The sequence below is a fragment of the Ascaphus truei genome, unplaced genomic scaffold (assembly GCF_040206685.1).
Source record: "Ascaphus truei isolate aAscTru1 unplaced genomic scaffold, aAscTru1.hap1 HAP1_SCAFFOLD_1573, whole genome shotgun sequence".
In the NCBI taxonomy this organism is placed as follows: domain Eukaryota; kingdom Metazoa; phylum Chordata; class Amphibia; order Anura; family Ascaphidae; genus Ascaphus; species Ascaphus truei.
In genome coordinates this window covers 23-16462 of record NW_027454464.1, presented here as the reverse complement: position 1 = coordinate 16462, position 16440 = coordinate 23, and the positions used below count along the sequence as shown (strand labels likewise).

At 51.8% G+C, this 16440-nt stretch overlaps 16 non-coding genes across 16 annotated transcripts; all 16 read left to right on the top strand.

The window, feature by feature from the left end:
• Positions 1 to 653: 653 nt before the first annotated feature.
• Positions 654 to 844, top strand: LOC142476354 (U2 spliceosomal RNA). The gene has a single exon (XR_012791605.1). It is a non-coding gene; the product is annotated as a U2 spliceosomal RNA (small nuclear RNA).
• Positions 845 to 1667: 823 nt separating this feature from the next.
• On the top strand, positions 1668 to 1858 carry LOC142476353 (U2 spliceosomal RNA). The gene has a single exon (XR_012791604.1). It is a non-coding gene; the product is annotated as a U2 spliceosomal RNA (small nuclear RNA).
• An 823-nt stretch (positions 1859 to 2681) lies between these two features.
• On the top strand, positions 2682 to 2872 carry LOC142476352 (U2 spliceosomal RNA). The gene has a single exon (XR_012791603.1). It is a non-coding gene; the product is annotated as a U2 spliceosomal RNA (small nuclear RNA).
• Positions 2873 to 3695: 823 nt separating this feature from the next.
• On the top strand, positions 3696 to 3886 carry LOC142476351 (U2 spliceosomal RNA). The gene has a single exon (XR_012791602.1). It is a non-coding gene; the product is annotated as a U2 spliceosomal RNA (small nuclear RNA).
• An 823-nt stretch (positions 3887 to 4709) lies between these two features.
• On the top strand, positions 4710 to 4900 carry LOC142476350 (U2 spliceosomal RNA). Its single transcript, XR_012791601.1, has one exon. It is a non-coding gene; the product is annotated as a U2 spliceosomal RNA (small nuclear RNA).
• Positions 4901 to 5723: 823 nt separating this feature from the next.
• On the top strand, positions 5724 to 5914 carry LOC142476349 (U2 spliceosomal RNA). Its single transcript, XR_012791600.1, has one exon. It is a non-coding gene; the product is annotated as a U2 spliceosomal RNA (small nuclear RNA).
• An 823-nt stretch (positions 5915 to 6737) lies between these two features.
• Positions 6738 to 6928, top strand: LOC142476348 (U2 spliceosomal RNA). The gene has a single exon (XR_012791599.1). It is a non-coding gene; the product is annotated as a U2 spliceosomal RNA (small nuclear RNA).
• Positions 6929 to 7751: 823 nt separating this feature from the next.
• On the top strand, positions 7752 to 7942 carry LOC142476347 (U2 spliceosomal RNA). The gene has a single exon (XR_012791598.1). It is a non-coding gene; the product is annotated as a U2 spliceosomal RNA (small nuclear RNA).
• Positions 7943 to 8765: 823 nt separating this feature from the next.
• On the top strand, positions 8766 to 8956 carry LOC142476337 (U2 spliceosomal RNA). Its single transcript, XR_012791590.1, has one exon. It is a non-coding gene; the product is annotated as a U2 spliceosomal RNA (small nuclear RNA).
• Positions 8957 to 9779: 823 nt separating this feature from the next.
• Positions 9780 to 9970, top strand: LOC142476392 (U2 spliceosomal RNA). The gene has a single exon (XR_012791641.1). It is a non-coding gene; the product is annotated as a U2 spliceosomal RNA (small nuclear RNA).
• Positions 9971 to 10793: 823 nt separating this feature from the next.
• On the top strand, positions 10794 to 10984 carry LOC142476380 (U2 spliceosomal RNA). Its single transcript, XR_012791630.1, has one exon. It is a non-coding gene; the product is annotated as a U2 spliceosomal RNA (small nuclear RNA).
• Positions 10985 to 11807: 823 nt separating this feature from the next.
• On the top strand, positions 11808 to 11998 carry LOC142476368 (U2 spliceosomal RNA). Its single transcript, XR_012791618.1, has one exon. It is a non-coding gene; the product is annotated as a U2 spliceosomal RNA (small nuclear RNA).
• Positions 11999 to 12821: 823 nt separating this feature from the next.
• On the top strand, positions 12822 to 13012 carry LOC142476356 (U2 spliceosomal RNA). Its single transcript, XR_012791607.1, has one exon. It is a non-coding gene; the product is annotated as a U2 spliceosomal RNA (small nuclear RNA).
• An 824-nt stretch (positions 13013 to 13836) lies between these two features.
• LOC142476331 (U2 spliceosomal RNA) lies at positions 13837 to 14027 on the top strand. Its single transcript, XR_012791584.1, has one exon. It is a non-coding gene; the product is annotated as a U2 spliceosomal RNA (small nuclear RNA).
• Positions 14028 to 14850: 823 nt separating this feature from the next.
• On the top strand, positions 14851 to 15041 carry LOC142476340 (U2 spliceosomal RNA). Its single transcript, XR_012791592.1, has one exon. It is a non-coding gene; the product is annotated as a U2 spliceosomal RNA (small nuclear RNA).
• Positions 15042 to 15867: 826 nt separating this feature from the next.
• LOC142476341 (U2 spliceosomal RNA) lies at positions 15868 to 16059 on the top strand. The gene has a single exon (XR_012791593.1). It is a non-coding gene; the product is annotated as a U2 spliceosomal RNA (small nuclear RNA).
• Positions 16060 to 16440: the final 381 nt, after the last annotated feature.

The window sequence follows — 16440 nt, the reverse complement described above, 5'->3', positions numbered from 1 at the left end:
TCTTACTTTCTTTTCTTTTCAGCTCCTCCTCGCATGGAGCAGGAGTGCCGCCTGCTGCCTAGCCTAATTCAGTCCGAACGAGCAGATGCCTAAGAAACTCCTGTTGAAGCTGTATCCAAATAGCCTGCATAGCAAACACTGCAGCAGCAAGCAGCAAGCAGCAAGCAGCAAATGCCTTGACTTGCTGGCTTCTTGTCACAATGGCTGGCTGGCTGAAATGACCTGAACTGAAAAGCCCAGCCACTGGCTGCTTGCATGCTTGCTGCCTGAGTTTCATGGCAGCCCGGACGAGTCGGCTAGCAGAGAAAAAGTGGGCGGTTCCTATGCAAATAAGCAGACGAAGCCTGGTGCCGGAAAAAGAACTGGAAGCATGTGCCTTTTTGGCTGTTTGCTGGCCATGCGGGCCCCCCAGCAGTGTGTGCGGCTGCTTTTCTTTACTCCATAGAAAGTCTTTGGCTTTTGCATCCGTCGTCGTCGTCGCCGCCGCTGCTGCATAGACTCCCCGGGGCTGTGTCGGGAGGAGCGGAGGGACTGGAGGCAGGCCTGCTGGGGGAGGAGGCGAGCGGGCAGCCAGCGGCTCCCTCTGCCCTTCTCCCTAAAGCGTAGCGCCCCTGGCCGTCGGGCGGCGCTCAGGCGGGGGCCCATTTCTGGTTATCGCTTCTCGGCCTTTTGGCTAAGATCAAGTGTAGTATCTGTTCTTATCAGTTTAATATCTGATACGTCCCCTATCTGGGGACCATATATTAAATGGATTTTTAGAACAGGGAGATGGAAGAAGAGCTTGCTCTGTCCACTCCACGCATTGACCTGGTATTGCAGTACCTCCAGGACCGGTGCACTTCCCTTTGGGGATATTTGGCTTGTATCAAAAAATAGAAACAAATGACTGTCTGACAGAAAAAAAACAAACATGCATTTTTGGCTCTTTCTTTTGCAAAGAAAGAAGAAGATGAAATGACGACAAAATAAAGCCTCCTTCTTTTTGCTGTGTCTTGTTTGCTCTTTTGCGTGGCTTCTTACTTTCTTTTCTTTTCAGCTCCTCCTCGCATGGAGCAGGAGTGCCGCCTGCTGCCTAGCCTAATTCAGTCCGAACGAGCAGATGCCTAAGAAACTCCTGTTGAAGCTGTATCCAAATAGCCTGCATAGCAAACACTGCAGCAGCAAGCAGCAAGCAGCAAGCAGCAAATGCCTTGACTTGCTGGCTTCTTGTCACAATGGCTGGCTGGCTGAAATGACCTGAACTGAAAAGCCCAGCCACTGGCTGCTTGCATGCTTGCTGCCTGAGTTTCATGGCAGCCCGGACGAGTCGGCTAGCAGAGAAAAAGTGGGCGGTTCCTATGCAAATAAGCAGACGAAGCCTGGTGCCGGAAAAAGAACTGGAAGCATGTGCCTTTTTGGCTGTTTGCTGGCCATGCGGGCCCCCCAGCAGTGTGTGCGGCTGCTTTTCTTTACTCCATAGAAAGTCTTTGGCTTTTGCATCCGTCGTCGTCGTCGCCGCCGCTGCTGCATAGACTCCCCGGGGCTGTGTCGGGAGGAGCGGAGGGACTGGAGGCAGGCCTGCTGGGGGAGGAGGCGAGCGGGCAGCCAGCGGCTCCCTCTGCCCTTCTCCCTAAAGCGTAGCGCCCCTGGCCGTCGGGCGGCGCTCAGGCGGGGGCCCATTTCTGGTTATCGCTTCTCGGCCTTTTGGCTAAGATCAAGTGTAGTATCTGTTCTTATCAGTTTAATATCTGATACGTCCCCTATCTGGGGACCATATATTAAATGGATTTTTAGAACAGGGAGATGGAAGAAGAGCTTGCTCTGTCCACTCCACGCATTGACCTGGTATTGCAGTACCTCCAGGACCGGTGCACTTCCCTTTGGGGATATTTGGCTTGTATCAAAAAATAGAAACAAATGACTGTCTGACAGAAAAAAAACAAACATGCATTTTTGGCTCTTTCTTTTGCAAAGAAAGAAGAAGATGAAATGACGACAAAATAAAGCCTCCTTCTTTTTGCTGTGTCTTGTTTGCTCTTTTGCGTGGCTTCTTACTTTCTTTTCTTTTCAGCTCCTCCTCGCATGGAGCAGGAGTGCCGCCTGCTGCCTAGCCTAATTCAGTCCGAACGAGCAGATGCCTAAGAAACTCCTGTTGAAGCTGTATCCAAATAGCCTGCATAGCAAACACTGCAGCAGCAAGCAGCAAGCAGCAAGCAGCAAATGCCTTGACTTGCTGGCTTCTTGTCACAATGGCTGGCTGGCTGAAATGACCTGAACTGAAAAGCCCAGCCACTGGCTGCTTGCATGCTTGCTGCCTGAGTTTCATGGCAGCCCGGACGAGTCGGCTAGCAGAGAAAAAGTGGGCGGTTCCTATGCAAATAAGCAGACGAAGCCTGGTGCCGGAAAAAGAACTGGAAGCATGTGCCTTTTTGGCTGTTTGCTGGCCATGCGGGCCCCCCAGCAGTGTGTGCGGCTGCTTTTCTTTACTCCATAGAAAGTCTTTGGCTTTTGCATCCGTCGTCGTCGTCGCCGCCGCTGCTGCATAGACTCCCCGGGGCTGTGTCGGGAGGAGCGGAGGGACTGGAGGCAGGCCTGCTGGGGGAGGAGGCGAGCGGGCAGCCAGCGGCTCCCTCTGCCCTTCTCCCTAAAGCGTAGCGCCCCTGGCCGTCGGGCGGCGCTCAGGCGGGGGCCCATTTCTGGTTATCGCTTCTCGGCCTTTTGGCTAAGATCAAGTGTAGTATCTGTTCTTATCAGTTTAATATCTGATACGTCCCCTATCTGGGGACCATATATTAAATGGATTTTTAGAACAGGGAGATGGAAGAAGAGCTTGCTCTGTCCACTCCACGCATTGACCTGGTATTGCAGTACCTCCAGGACCGGTGCACTTCCCTTTGGGGATATTTGGCTTGTATCAAAAAATAGAAACAAATGACTGTCTGACAGAAAAAAAACAAACATGCATTTTTGGCTCTTTCTTTTGCAAAGAAAGAAGAAGATGAAATGACGACAAAATAAAGCCTCCTTCTTTTTGCTGTGTCTTGTTTGCTCTTTTGCGTGGCTTCTTACTTTCTTTTCTTTTCAGCTCCTCCTCGCATGGAGCAGGAGTGCCGCCTGCTGCCTAGCCTAATTCAGTCCGAACGAGCAGATGCCTAAGAAACTCCTGTTGAAGCTGTATCCAAATAGCCTGCATAGCAAACACTGCAGCAGCAAGCAGCAAGCAGCAAGCAGCAAATGCCTTGACTTGCTGGCTTCTTGTCACAATGGCTGGCTGGCTGAAATGACCTGAACTGAAAAGCCCAGCCACTGGCTGCTTGCATGCTTGCTGCCTGAGTTTCATGGCAGCCCGGACGAGTCGGCTAGCAGAGAAAAAGTGGGCGGTTCCTATGCAAATAAGCAGACGAAGCCTGGTGCCGGAAAAAGAACTGGAAGCATGTGCCTTTTTGGCTGTTTGCTGGCCATGCGGGCCCCCCAGCAGTGTGTGCGGCTGCTTTTCTTTACTCCATAGAAAGTCTTTGGCTTTTGCATCCGTCGTCGTCGTCGCCGCCGCTGCTGCATAGACTCCCCGGGGCTGTGTCGGGAGGAGCGGAGGGACTGGAGGCAGGCCTGCTGGGGGAGGAGGCGAGCGGGCAGCCAGCGGCTCCCTCTGCCCTTCTCCCTAAAGCGTAGCGCCCCTGGCCGTCGGGCGGCGCTCAGGCGGGGGCCCATTTCTGGTTATCGCTTCTCGGCCTTTTGGCTAAGATCAAGTGTAGTATCTGTTCTTATCAGTTTAATATCTGATACGTCCCCTATCTGGGGACCATATATTAAATGGATTTTTAGAACAGGGAGATGGAAGAAGAGCTTGCTCTGTCCACTCCACGCATTGACCTGGTATTGCAGTACCTCCAGGACCGGTGCACTTCCCTTTGGGGATATTTGGCTTGTATCAAAAAATAGAAACAAATGACTGTCTGACAGAAAAAAAACAAACATGCATTTTTGGCTCTTTCTTTTGCAAAGAAAGAAGAAGATGAAATGACGACAAAATAAAGCCTCCTTCTTTTTGCTGTGTCTTGTTTGCTCTTTTGCGTGGCTTCTTACTTTCTTTTCTTTTCAGCTCCTCCTCGCATGGAGCAGGAGTGCCGCCTGCTGCCTAGCCTAATTCAGTCCGAACGAGCAGATGCCTAAGAAACTCCTGTTGAAGCTGTATCCAAATAGCCTGCATAGCAAACACTGCAGCAGCAAGCAGCAAGCAGCAAGCAGCAAATGCCTTGACTTGCTGGCTTCTTGTCACAATGGCTGGCTGGCTGAAATGACCTGAACTGAAAAGCCCAGCCACTGGCTGCTTGCATGCTTGCTGCCTGAGTTTCATGGCAGCCCGGACGAGTCGGCTAGCAGAGAAAAAGTGGGCGGTTCCTATGCAAATAAGCAGACGAAGCCTGGTGCCGGAAAAAGAACTGGAAGCATGTGCCTTTTTGGCTGTTTGCTGGCCATGCGGGCCCCCCAGCAGTGTGTGCGGCTGCTTTTCTTTACTCCATAGAAAGTCTTTGGCTTTTGCATCCGTCGTCGTCGTCGCCGCCGCTGCTGCATAGACTCCCCGGGGCTGTGTCGGGAGGAGCGGAGGGACTGGAGGCAGGCCTGCTGGGGGAGGAGGCGAGCGGGCAGCCAGCGGCTCCCTCTGCCCTTCTCCCTAAAGCGTAGCGCCCCTGGCCGTCGGGCGGCGCTCAGGCGGGGGCCCATTTCTGGTTATCGCTTCTCGGCCTTTTGGCTAAGATCAAGTGTAGTATCTGTTCTTATCAGTTTAATATCTGATACGTCCCCTATCTGGGGACCATATATTAAATGGATTTTTAGAACAGGGAGATGGAAGAAGAGCTTGCTCTGTCCACTCCACGCATTGACCTGGTATTGCAGTACCTCCAGGACCGGTGCACTTCCCTTTGGGGATATTTGGCTTGTATCAAAAAATAGAAACAAATGACTGTCTGACAGAAAAAAAACAAACATGCATTTTTGGCTCTTTCTTTTGCAAAGAAAGAAGAAGATGAAATGACGACAAAATAAAGCCTCCTTCTTTTTGCTGTGTCTTGTTTGCTCTTTTGCGTGGCTTCTTACTTTCTTTTCTTTTCAGCTCCTCCTCGCATGGAGCAGGAGTGCCGCCTGCTGCCTAGCCTAATTCAGTCCGAACGAGCAGATGCCTAAGAAACTCCTGTTGAAGCTGTATCCAAATAGCCTGCATAGCAAACACTGCAGCAGCAAGCAGCAAGCAGCAAGCAGCAAATGCCTTGACTTGCTGGCTTCTTGTCACAATGGCTGGCTGGCTGAAATGACCTGAACTGAAAAGCCCAGCCACTGGCTGCTTGCATGCTTGCTGCCTGAGTTTCATGGCAGCCCGGACGAGTCGGCTAGCAGAGAAAAAGTGGGCGGTTCCTATGCAAATAAGCAGACGAAGCCTGGTGCCGGAAAAAGAACTGGAAGCATGTGCCTTTTTGGCTGTTTGCTGGCCATGCGGGCCCCCCAGCAGTGTGTGCGGCTGCTTTTCTTTACTCCATAGAAAGTCTTTGGCTTTTGCATCCGTCGTCGTCGTCGCCGCCGCTGCTGCATAGACTCCCCGGGGCTGTGTCGGGAGGAGCGGAGGGACTGGAGGCAGGCCTGCTGGGGGAGGAGGCGAGCGGGCAGCCAGCGGCTCCCTCTGCCCTTCTCCCTAAAGCGTAGCGCCCCTGGCCGTCGGGCGGCGCTCAGGCGGGGGCCCATTTCTGGTTATCGCTTCTCGGCCTTTTGGCTAAGATCAAGTGTAGTATCTGTTCTTATCAGTTTAATATCTGATACGTCCCCTATCTGGGGACCATATATTAAATGGATTTTTAGAACAGGGAGATGGAAGAAGAGCTTGCTCTGTCCACTCCACGCATTGACCTGGTATTGCAGTACCTCCAGGACCGGTGCACTTCCCTTTGGGGATATTTGGCTTGTATCAAAAAATAGAAACAAATGACTGTCTGACAGAAAAAAAACAAACATGCATTTTTGGCTCTTTCTTTTGCAAAGAAAGAAGAAGATGAAATGACGACAAAATAAAGCCTCCTTCTTTTTGCTGTGTCTTGTTTGCTCTTTTGCGTGGCTTCTTACTTTCTTTTCTTTTCAGCTCCTCCTCGCATGGAGCAGGAGTGCCGCCTGCTGCCTAGCCTAATTCAGTCCGAACGAGCAGATGCCTAAGAAACTCCTGTTGAAGCTGTATCCAAATAGCCTGCATAGCAAACACTGCAGCAGCAAGCAGCAAGCAGCAAGCAGCAAATGCCTTGACTTGCTGGCTTCTTGTCACAATGGCTGGCTGGCTGAAATGACCTGAACTGAAAAGCCCAGCCACTGGCTGCTTGCATGCTTGCTGCCTGAGTTTCATGGCAGCCCGGACGAGTCGGCTAGCAGAGAAAAAGTGGGCGGTTCCTATGCAAATAAGCAGACGAAGCCTGGTGCCGGAAAAAGAACTGGAAGCATGTGCCTTTTTGGCTGTTTGCTGGCCATGCGGGCCCCCCAGCAGTGTGTGCGGCTGCTTTTCTTTACTCCATAGAAAGTCTTTGGCTTTTGCATCCGTCGTCGTCGTCGCCGCCGCTGCTGCATAGACTCCCCGGGGCTGTGTCGGGAGGAGCGGAGGGACTGGAGGCAGGCCTGCTGGGGGAGGAGGCGAGCGGGCAGCCAGCGGCTCCCTCTGCCCTTCTCCCTAAAGCGTAGCGCCCCTGGCCGTCGGGCGGCGCTCAGGCGGGGGCCCATTTCTGGTTATCGCTTCTCGGCCTTTTGGCTAAGATCAAGTGTAGTATCTGTTCTTATCAGTTTAATATCTGATACGTCCCCTATCTGGGGACCATATATTAAATGGATTTTTAGAACAGGGAGATGGAAGAAGAGCTTGCTCTGTCCACTCCACGCATTGACCTGGTATTGCAGTACCTCCAGGACCGGTGCACTTCCCTTTGGGGATATTTGGCTTGTATCAAAAAATAGAAACAAATGACTGTCTGACAGAAAAAAAACAAACATGCATTTTTGGCTCTTTCTTTTGCAAAGAAAGAAGAAGATGAAATGACGACAAAATAAAGCCTCCTTCTTTTTGCTGTGTCTTGTTTGCTCTTTTGCGTGGCTTCTTACTTTCTTTTCTTTTCAGCTCCTCCTCGCATGGAGCAGGAGTGCCGCCTGCTGCCTAGCCTAATTCAGTCCGAACGAGCAGATGCCTAAGAAACTCCTGTTGAAGCTGTATCCAAATAGCCTGCATAGCAAACACTGCAGCAGCAAGCAGCAAGCAGCAAGCAGCAAATGCCTTGACTTGCTGGCTTCTTGTCACAATGGCTGGCTGGCTGAAATGACCTGAACTGAAAAGCCCAGCCACTGGCTGCTTGCATGCTTGCTGCCTGAGTTTCATGGCAGCCCGGACGAGTCGGCTAGCAGAGAAAAAGTGGGCGGTTCCTATGCAAATAAGCAGACGAAGCCTGGTGCCGGAAAAAGAACTGGAAGCATGTGCCTTTTTGGCTGTTTGCTGGCCATGCGGGCCCCCCAGCAGTGTGTGCGGCTGCTTTTCTTTACTCCATAGAAAGTCTTTGGCTTTTGCATCCGTCGTCGTCGTCGCCGCCGCTGCTGCATAGACTCCCCGGGGCTGTGTCGGGAGGAGCGGAGGGACTGGAGGCAGGCCTGCTGGGGGAGGAGGCGAGCGGGCAGCCAGCGGCTCCCTCTGCCCTTCTCCCTAAAGCGTAGCGCCCCTGGCCGTCGGGCGGCGCTCAGGCGGGGGCCCATTTCTGGTTATCGCTTCTCGGCCTTTTGGCTAAGATCAAGTGTAGTATCTGTTCTTATCAGTTTAATATCTGATACGTCCCCTATCTGGGGACCATATATTAAATGGATTTTTAGAACAGGGAGATGGAAGAAGAGCTTGCTCTGTCCACTCCACGCATTGACCTGGTATTGCAGTACCTCCAGGACCGGTGCACTTCCCTTTGGGGATATTTGGCTTGTATCAAAAAATAGAAACAAATGACTGTCTGACAGAAAAAAAACAAACATGCATTTTTGGCTCTTTCTTTTGCAAAGAAAGAAGAAGATGAAATGACGACAAAATAAAGCCTCCTTCTTTTTGCTGTGTCTTGTTTGCTCTTTTGCGTGGCTTCTTACTTTCTTTTCTTTTCAGCTCCTCCTCGCATGGAGCAGGAGTGCCGCCTGCTGCCTAGCCTAATTCAGTCCGAACGAGCAGATGCCTAAGAAACTCCTGTTGAAGCTGTATCCAAATAGCCTGCATAGCAAACACTGCAGCAGCAAGCAGCAAGCAGCAAGCAGCAAATGCCTTGACTTGCTGGCTTCTTGTCACAATGGCTGGCTGGCTGAAATGACCTGAACTGAAAAGCCCAGCCACTGGCTGCTTGCATGCTTGCTGCCTGAGTTTCATGGCAGCCCGGACGAGTCGGCTAGCAGAGAAAAAGTGGGCGGTTCCTATGCAAATAAGCAGACGAAGCCTGGTGCCGGAAAAAGAACTGGAAGCATGTGCCTTTTTGGCTGTTTGCTGGCCATGCGGGCCCCCCAGCAGTGTGTGCGGCTGCTTTTCTTTACTCCATAGAAAGTCTTTGGCTTTTGCATCCGTCGTCGTCGTCGCCGCCGCTGCTGCATAGACTCCCCGGGGCTGTGTCGGGAGGAGCGGAGGGACTGGAGGCAGGCCTGCTGGGGGAGGAGGCGAGCGGGCAGCCAGCGGCTCCCTCTGCCCTTCTCCCTAAAGCGTAGCGCCCCTGGCCGTCGGGCGGCGCTCAGGCGGGGGCCCATTTCTGGTTATCGCTTCTCGGCCTTTTGGCTAAGATCAAGTGTAGTATCTGTTCTTATCAGTTTAATATCTGATACGTCCCCTATCTGGGGACCATATATTAAATGGATTTTTAGAACAGGGAGATGGAAGAAGAGCTTGCTCTGTCCACTCCACGCATTGACCTGGTATTGCAGTACCTCCAGGACCGGTGCACTTCCCTTTGGGGATATTTGGCTTGTATCAAAAAATAGAAACAAATGACTGTCTGACAGAAAAAAAACAAACATGCATTTTTGGCTCTTTCTTTTGCAAAGAAAGAAGAAGATGAAATGACGACAAAATAAAGCCTCCTTCTTTTTGCTGTGTCTTGTTTGCTCTTTTGCGTGGCTTCTTACTTTCTTTTCTTTTCAGCTCCTCCTCGCATGGAGCAGGAGTGCCGCCTGCTGCCTAGCCTAATTCAGTCCGAACGAGCAGATGCCTAAGAAACTCCTGTTGAAGCTGTATCCAAATAGCCTGCATAGCAAACACTGCAGCAGCAAGCAGCAAGCAGCAAGCAGCAAATGCCTTGACTTGCTGGCTTCTTGTCACAATGGCTGGCTGGCTGAAATGACCTGAACTGAAAAGCCCAGCCACTGGCTGCTTGCATGCTTGCTGCCTGAGTTTCATGGCAGCCCGGACGAGTCGGCTAGCAGAGAAAAAGTGGGCGGTTCCTATGCAAATAAGCAGACGAAGCCTGGTGCCGGAAAAAGAACTGGAAGCATGTGCCTTTTTGGCTGTTTGCTGGCCATGCGGGCCCCCCAGCAGTGTGTGCGGCTGCTTTTCTTTACTCCATAGAAAGTCTTTGGCTTTTGCATCCGTCGTCGTCGTCGCCGCCGCTGCTGCATAGACTCCCCGGGGCTGTGTCGGGAGGAGCGGAGGGACTGGAGGCAGGCCTGCTGGGGGAGGAGGCGAGCGGGCAGCCAGCGGCTCCCTCTGCCCTTCTCCCTAAAGCGTAGCGCCCCTGGCCGTCGGGCGGCGCTCAGGCGGGGGCCCATTTCTGGTTATCGCTTCTCGGCCTTTTGGCTAAGATCAAGTGTAGTATCTGTTCTTATCAGTTTAATATCTGATACGTCCCCTATCTGGGGACCATATATTAAATGGATTTTTAGAACAGGGAGATGGAAGAAGAGCTTGCTCTGTCCACTCCACGCATTGACCTGGTATTGCAGTACCTCCAGGACCGGTGCACTTCCCTTTGGGGATATTTGGCTTGTATCAAAAAATAGAAACAAATGACTGTCTGACAGAAAAAAAACAAACATGCATTTTTGGCTCTTTCTTTTGCAAAGAAAGAAGAAGATGAAATGACGACAAAATAAAGCCTCCTTCTTTTTGCTGTGTCTTGTTTGCTCTTTTGCGTGGCTTCTTACTTTCTTTTCTTTTCAGCTCCTCCTCGCATGGAGCAGGAGTGCCGCCTGCTGCCTAGCCTAATTCAGTCCGAACGAGCAGATGCCTAAGAAACTCCTGTTGAAGCTGTATCCAAATAGCCTGCATAGCAAACACTGCAGCAGCAAGCAGCAAGCAGCAAGCAGCAAATGCCTTGACTTGCTGGCTTCTTGTCACAATGGCTGGCTGGCTGAAATGACCTGAACTGAAAAGCCCAGCCACTGGCTGCTTGCATGCTTGCTGCCTGAGTTTCATGGCAGCCCGGACGAGTCGGCTAGCAGAGAAAAAGTGGGCGGTTCCTATGCAAATAAGCAGACGAAGCCTGGTGCCGGAAAAAGAACTGGAAGCATGTGCCTTTTTGGCTGTTTGCTGGCCATGCGGGCCCCCCAGCAGTGTGTGCGGCTGCTTTTCTTTACTCCATAGAAAGTCTTTGGCTTTTGCATCCGTCGTCGTCGTCGCCGCCGCTGCTGCATAGACTCCCCGGGGCTGTGTCGGGAGGAGCGGAGGGACTGGAGGCAGGCCTGCTGGGGGAGGAGGCGAGCGGGCAGCCAGCGGCTCCCTCTGCCCTTCTCCCTAAAGCGTAGCGCCCCTGGCCGTCGGGCGGCGCTCAGGCGGGGGCCCATTTCTGGTTATCGCTTCTCGGCCTTTTGGCTAAGATCAAGTGTAGTATCTGTTCTTATCAGTTTAATATCTGATACGTCCCCTATCTGGGGACCATATATTAAATGGATTTTTAGAACAGGGAGATGGAAGAAGAGCTTGCTCTGTCCACTCCACGCATTGACCTGGTATTGCAGTACCTCCAGGACCGGTGCACTTCCCTTTGGGGATATTTGGCTTGTATCAAAAAATAGAAACAAATGACTGTCTGACAGAAAAAAAACAAACATGCATTTTTGGCTCTTTCTTTTGCAAAGAAAGAAGAAGATGAAATGACGACAAAATAAAGCCTCCTTCTTTTTGCTGTGTCTTGTTTGCTCTTTTGCGTGGCTTCTTACTTTCTTTTCTTTTCAGCTCCTCCTCGCATGGAGCAGGAGTGCCGCCTGCTGCCTAGCCTAATTCAGTCCGAACGAGCAGATGCCTAAGAAACTCCTGTTGAAGCTGTATCCAAATAGCCTGCATAGCAAACACTGCAGCAGCAAGCAGCAAGCAGCAAGCAGCAAATGCCTTGACTTGCTGGCTTCTTGTCACAATGGCTGGCTGGCTGAAATGACCTGAACTGAAAAGCCCAGCCACTGGCTGCTTGCATGCTTGCTGCCTGAGTTTCATGGCAGCCCGGACGAGTCGGCTAGCAGAGAAAAAGTGGGCGGTTCCTATGCAAATAAGCAGACGAAGCCTGGTGCCGGAAAAAGAACTGGAAGCATGTGCCTTTTTGGCTGTTTGCTGGCCATGCGGGCCCCCCAGCAGTGTGTGCGGCTGCTTTTCTTTACTCCATAGAAAGTCTTTGGCTTTTGCATCCGTCGTCGTCGTCGCCGCCGCTGCTGCATAGACTCCCCGGGGCTGTGTCGGGAGGAGCGGAGGGACTGGAGGCAGGCCTGCTGGGGGAGGAGGCGAGCGGGCAGCCAGCGGCTCCCTCTGCCCTTCTCCCTAAAGCGTAGCGCCCCTGGCCGTCGGGCGGCGCTCAGGCGGGGGCCCATTTCTGGTTATCGCTTCTCGGCCTTTTGGCTAAGATCAAGTGTAGTATCTGTTCTTATCAGTTTAATATCTGATACGTCCCCTATCTGGGGACCATATATTAAATGGATTTTTAGAACAGGGAGATGGAAGAAGAGCTTGCTCTGTCCACTCCACGCATTGACCTGGTATTGCAGTACCTCCAGGACCGGTGCACTTCCCTTTGGGGATATTTGGCTTGTATCAAAAAATAGAAACAAATGACTGTCTGACAGAAAAAAAACAAACATGCATTTTTGGCTCTTTCTTTTGCAAAGAAAGAAGAAGATGAAATGACGACAAAATAAAGCCTCCTTCTTTTTGCTGTGTCTTGTTTGCTCTTTTGCGTGGCTTCTTACTTTCTTTTCTTTTCAGCTCCTCCTCGCATGGAGCAGGAGTGCCGCCTGCTGCCTAGCCTAATTCAGTCCGAACGAGCAGATGCCTAAGAAACTCCTGTTGAAGCTGTATCCAAATAGCCTGCATAGCAAACACTGCAGCAGCAAGCAGCAAGCAGCAAGCAGCAAATGCCTTGACTTGCTGGCTTCTTGTCACAATGGCTGGCTGGCTGAAATGACCTGAACTGAAAAGCCCAGCCACTGGCTGCTTGCATGCTTGCTGCCTGAGTTTCATGGCAGCCCGGACGAGTCGGCTAGCAGAGAAAAAGTGGGCGGTTCCTATGCAAATAAGCAGACGAAGCCTGGTGCCGGAAAAAGAACTGGAAGCATGTGCCTTTTTGGCTGTTTGCTGGCCATGCGGGCCCCCCAGCAGTGTGTGCGGCTGCTTTTCTTTACTCCATAGAAAGTCTTTGGCTTTTGCATCCGTCGTCGTCGTCGCCGCCGCTGCTGCATAGACTCCCCGGGGCTGTGTCGGGAGGAGCGGAGGGACTGGAGGCAGGCCTGCTGGGGGAGGAGGCGAGCGGGCAGCCAGCGGCTCCCTCTGCCCTTCTCCCTAAAGCGTAGCGCCCCTGGCCGTCGGGCGGCGCTCAGGCGGGGGCCCATTTCTGGTTATCGCTTCTCGGCCTTTTGGCTAAGATCAAGTGTAGTATCTGTTCTTATCAGTTTAATATCTGATACGTCCCCTATCTGGGGACCATATATTAAATGGATTTTTAGAACAGGGAGATGGAAGAAGAGCTTGCTCTGTCCACTCCACGCATTGACCTGGTATTGCAGTACCTCCAGGACCGGTGCACTTCCCTTTGGGGATATTTGGCTTGTATCAAAAAATAGAAACAAATGACTGTCTGACAGAAAAAAAAACAAACATGCATTTTTGGCTCTTTCTTTTGCAAAGAAAGAAGAAGATGAAATGACGACAAAATAAAGCCTCCTTCTTTTTGCTGTGTCTTGTTTGCTCTTTTGCGTGGCTTCTTACTTTCTTTTCTTTTCAGCTCCTCCTCGCATGGAGCAGGAGTGCCGCCTGCTGCCTAGCCTAATTCAGTCCGAACGAGCAGATGCCTAAGAAACTCCTGTTGAAGCTGTATCCAAATAGCCTGCATAGCAAACACTGCAGCAGCAAGCAGCAAGCAGCAAGCAGCAAATGCCTTGACTTGCTGGCTTCTTGTCACAATGGCTGGCTGGCTGAAATGACCTGAACTGAAAAGCCCAGCCACTGGCTGCTTGCATGCTTGCTGCCTGAGTTTCATGGCAGCCCGGACGAGTCGGCTAGCAGAGAAAAAGTGGGCGGTTCCTATGCAAATAAGCAGACGAAGCCTGGTGCCGGAAAAAGAACTGGAAGCATGTGCCTTTTTGGCTGTTTGCTGGCCATGCGGGCCCCCCAGCAGTGTGTGCGGCTGCTTTTCTTTACTCCATAGAAAGTCTTTGGCTTTTGCATCCGTCGTCGTCGTCGCCGCCGCTGCTGCATAGACTCCCCGGGGCTGTGTCGGGAGGAGCGGAGGGACTGGAGGCAGGCCTGCTGGGGGAGGAGGCGAGCGGGCAGCCAGCGGCTCCCTCTGCCCTTCTCCCTAAAGCGTAGCGCCCCTGGCCGTCGGGCGGCGCTCAGGCGGGGGCCCATTTCTGGTTATCGCTTCTCGGCCTTTTGGCTAAGATCAAGTGTAGTATCTGTTCTTATCAGTTTAATATCTGATACGTCCCCTATCTGGGGACCATATATTAAATGGATTTTTAGAACAGGGAGATGGAAGAAGAGCTTGCTCTGTCCACTCCACGCATTGACCTGGTATTGCAGTACCTCCAGGACCGGTGCACTTCCCTTTGGGGATATTTGGCTTGTATCAAAAAATAGAAACAAATGACTGTCTGACAGAAAAAAAACAAACATGCATTTTTGGCTCTTTCTTTTGCAAAGAAAGAAGAAGATGAAATGACGACAAAATAAAGCCTCCTTCTTTTTGCTGTGTCTTGTTTGCTCTTTTGCGTGGCTTCTTACTTTCTTTTCTTTTCAGCTCCTCCTCGCATGGAGCAGGAGTGCCGCCTGCTGCCTAGCCTAATTCAGTCCGAACGAGCAGATGCCTAAGAAACTCCTGTTGAAGCTGTATCCAAATAGCCTGCATAGCAAACACTGCAGCAGCAAGCAGCAAGCAGCAAGCAGCAAATGCCTTGACTTGCTGGCTTCTTGTCACAATGGCTGGCTGGCTGAAATGACCTGAACTGAAAAGCCCAGCCACTGGCTGCTTGCATGCTTGCTGCCTGAGTTTCATGGCAGCCCGGACGAGTCGGCTAGCAGAGAAAAAGTGGGCGGTTCCTATGCAAATAAGCAGACGAAGCCTGGTGCCGGAAAAAGAACTGGAAGCATGTGCCTTTTTGGCTGTTTGCTGGCCATGCGGGCCCCCCAGCAGTGTGTGCGGCTGCTTTTCTTTACTCCATAGAAAGTCTTTGGCTTTTGCATCCGTCGTCGTCGTCGCCGCCGCTGCTGCATAGACTCCCCGGGGCTGTGTCGGGAGGAGCGGAGGGACTGGAGGCAGGCCTGCTGGGGGAGGAGGCGAGCGGGCAGCCAGCGGCTCCCTCTGCCCTTCTCCCTAAAGCGTAGCGCCCCTGGCCGTCGGGCGGCGCTCAGGCGGGGGCCCATTTCTGGTTATCGCTTCTCGGCCTTTTGGCTAAGATCAAGTGTAGTATCTTTTCTTATCAGTTTAATATCTGATACGTCCCCTATCTGGGGACCATATATTAAATGGATTTTTAGAACAGGGAGATGGAAGAAGAGCTTGCTCTGTCCACTCCACGCATTGACCTGGTATTGCAGTACCTCCAGGACCGGTGCACTTCCCTTTGGGGATATTTGGCTTGTATCAAAAAATAGAAACAAATGACTGTCTGACAGAAAAAAAACAAACATGCATTTTTGGCTCTTTCTTTTGCAAAGAAAGAAGAAGATGAAATGACGACAAAATAAAGCCTCCTTCTTTTTGCTGTGTCTTGTTTGCTCTTTTGCGTGGCTTCTTACTTTCTTTTCTTTTCAGCTCCTCCTCGCATGGAGCAGGAGTGCCGCCTGCTGCCTAGCCTAATTCAGTCCGAACGAGCAGATGCCTAAGAAACTCCTGTTGAAGCTGTATCCAAATAGCCTGCATAGCAAACACTGCAGCAGCAAGCAGCAAGCAGCAAGCAGCAAATGCCTTGACTTGCTGGCTTCTTGTCACAATGGCTGGCTGGCTGAAATGACCTGAACTGAAAAGCCCCAGCCACTGGCTGCTTGCATGCTTGCTGCCTGAGTTTCATGGCAGCCCGGACGAGTCGGCTAGCAGAGAAAAAGTGGGCGGTTCCTATGCAAATAAGCAGACGAAGCCTGGTGCCGGAAAAAGAACTGGAAGCATGTGCCTTTTTGGCTGTTTGCTGGCCATGCGGGCCCCCCAGCAGTGTGTGCGGCTGCTTTTCTTTACTCCATAGAAAGTCTTTGGCTTTTGCATCCGTCGTCGTCCGTCGCCGCCGCTGCTGCATAGACTCCCCGGGGCTGTGTCGGGAGGAGCGGAGGGACTGGAGGCAGGCCTGCTGGGGGAGGAGGCGAGCGGGCAGCCAGCGGCTCCCTCTGCCCTTCTCCCTAAAGCGTAGCGCCCCTGGCCGTCGGGGCGGCGCTCAGGCGGGGGCCCATTTCTGGTTATCGCTTCTCGGCCTTTTGGCTAAGATCAAGTGTAGTATCTGTTCTTATCAGTTTAATATCTGATACGTCCCCTATTCTGGGGACCATATATTAAATGGATTTTTAGAACAGGGAGATGGAAGAAGAGCTTGCTCTGTCCACTCCACGCATTGACCTGGTATTGCAGTACCTCCAGGACCGGTGCACTTCCCTTTGGGGATATTTGGCTTGTATCAAAAAATAGAAACAAATGACTGTCTGACAGAAAAAAAACAAACATGCATTTTTGGCTCTTTCTTTTGCAAAGAAAGAAGAAGATGAAATGACGACAAAATAAAGCCTCCTTCTTTTTGCTGTGTCTTGTTTGCTCTTTTGCGTGGCTTCTTACTTTCTTTTCTTTTCAGCTCCTCCTCGCATGGAGCAGGAGTGCCGCCTGCTGCCTAGCCTAATTCAGTCCGAACGAGCAGATGCCTAAGAAACTCCTGTTGAAGCTGTATCCAAATAGCCTGCATAGCAAACACTGCAGCAGCAAGCAGCAAGCAGCAAGCAGCAAATGCCTTGACTTGCTGGCTTCTTGTCACAATGGCTGGCTG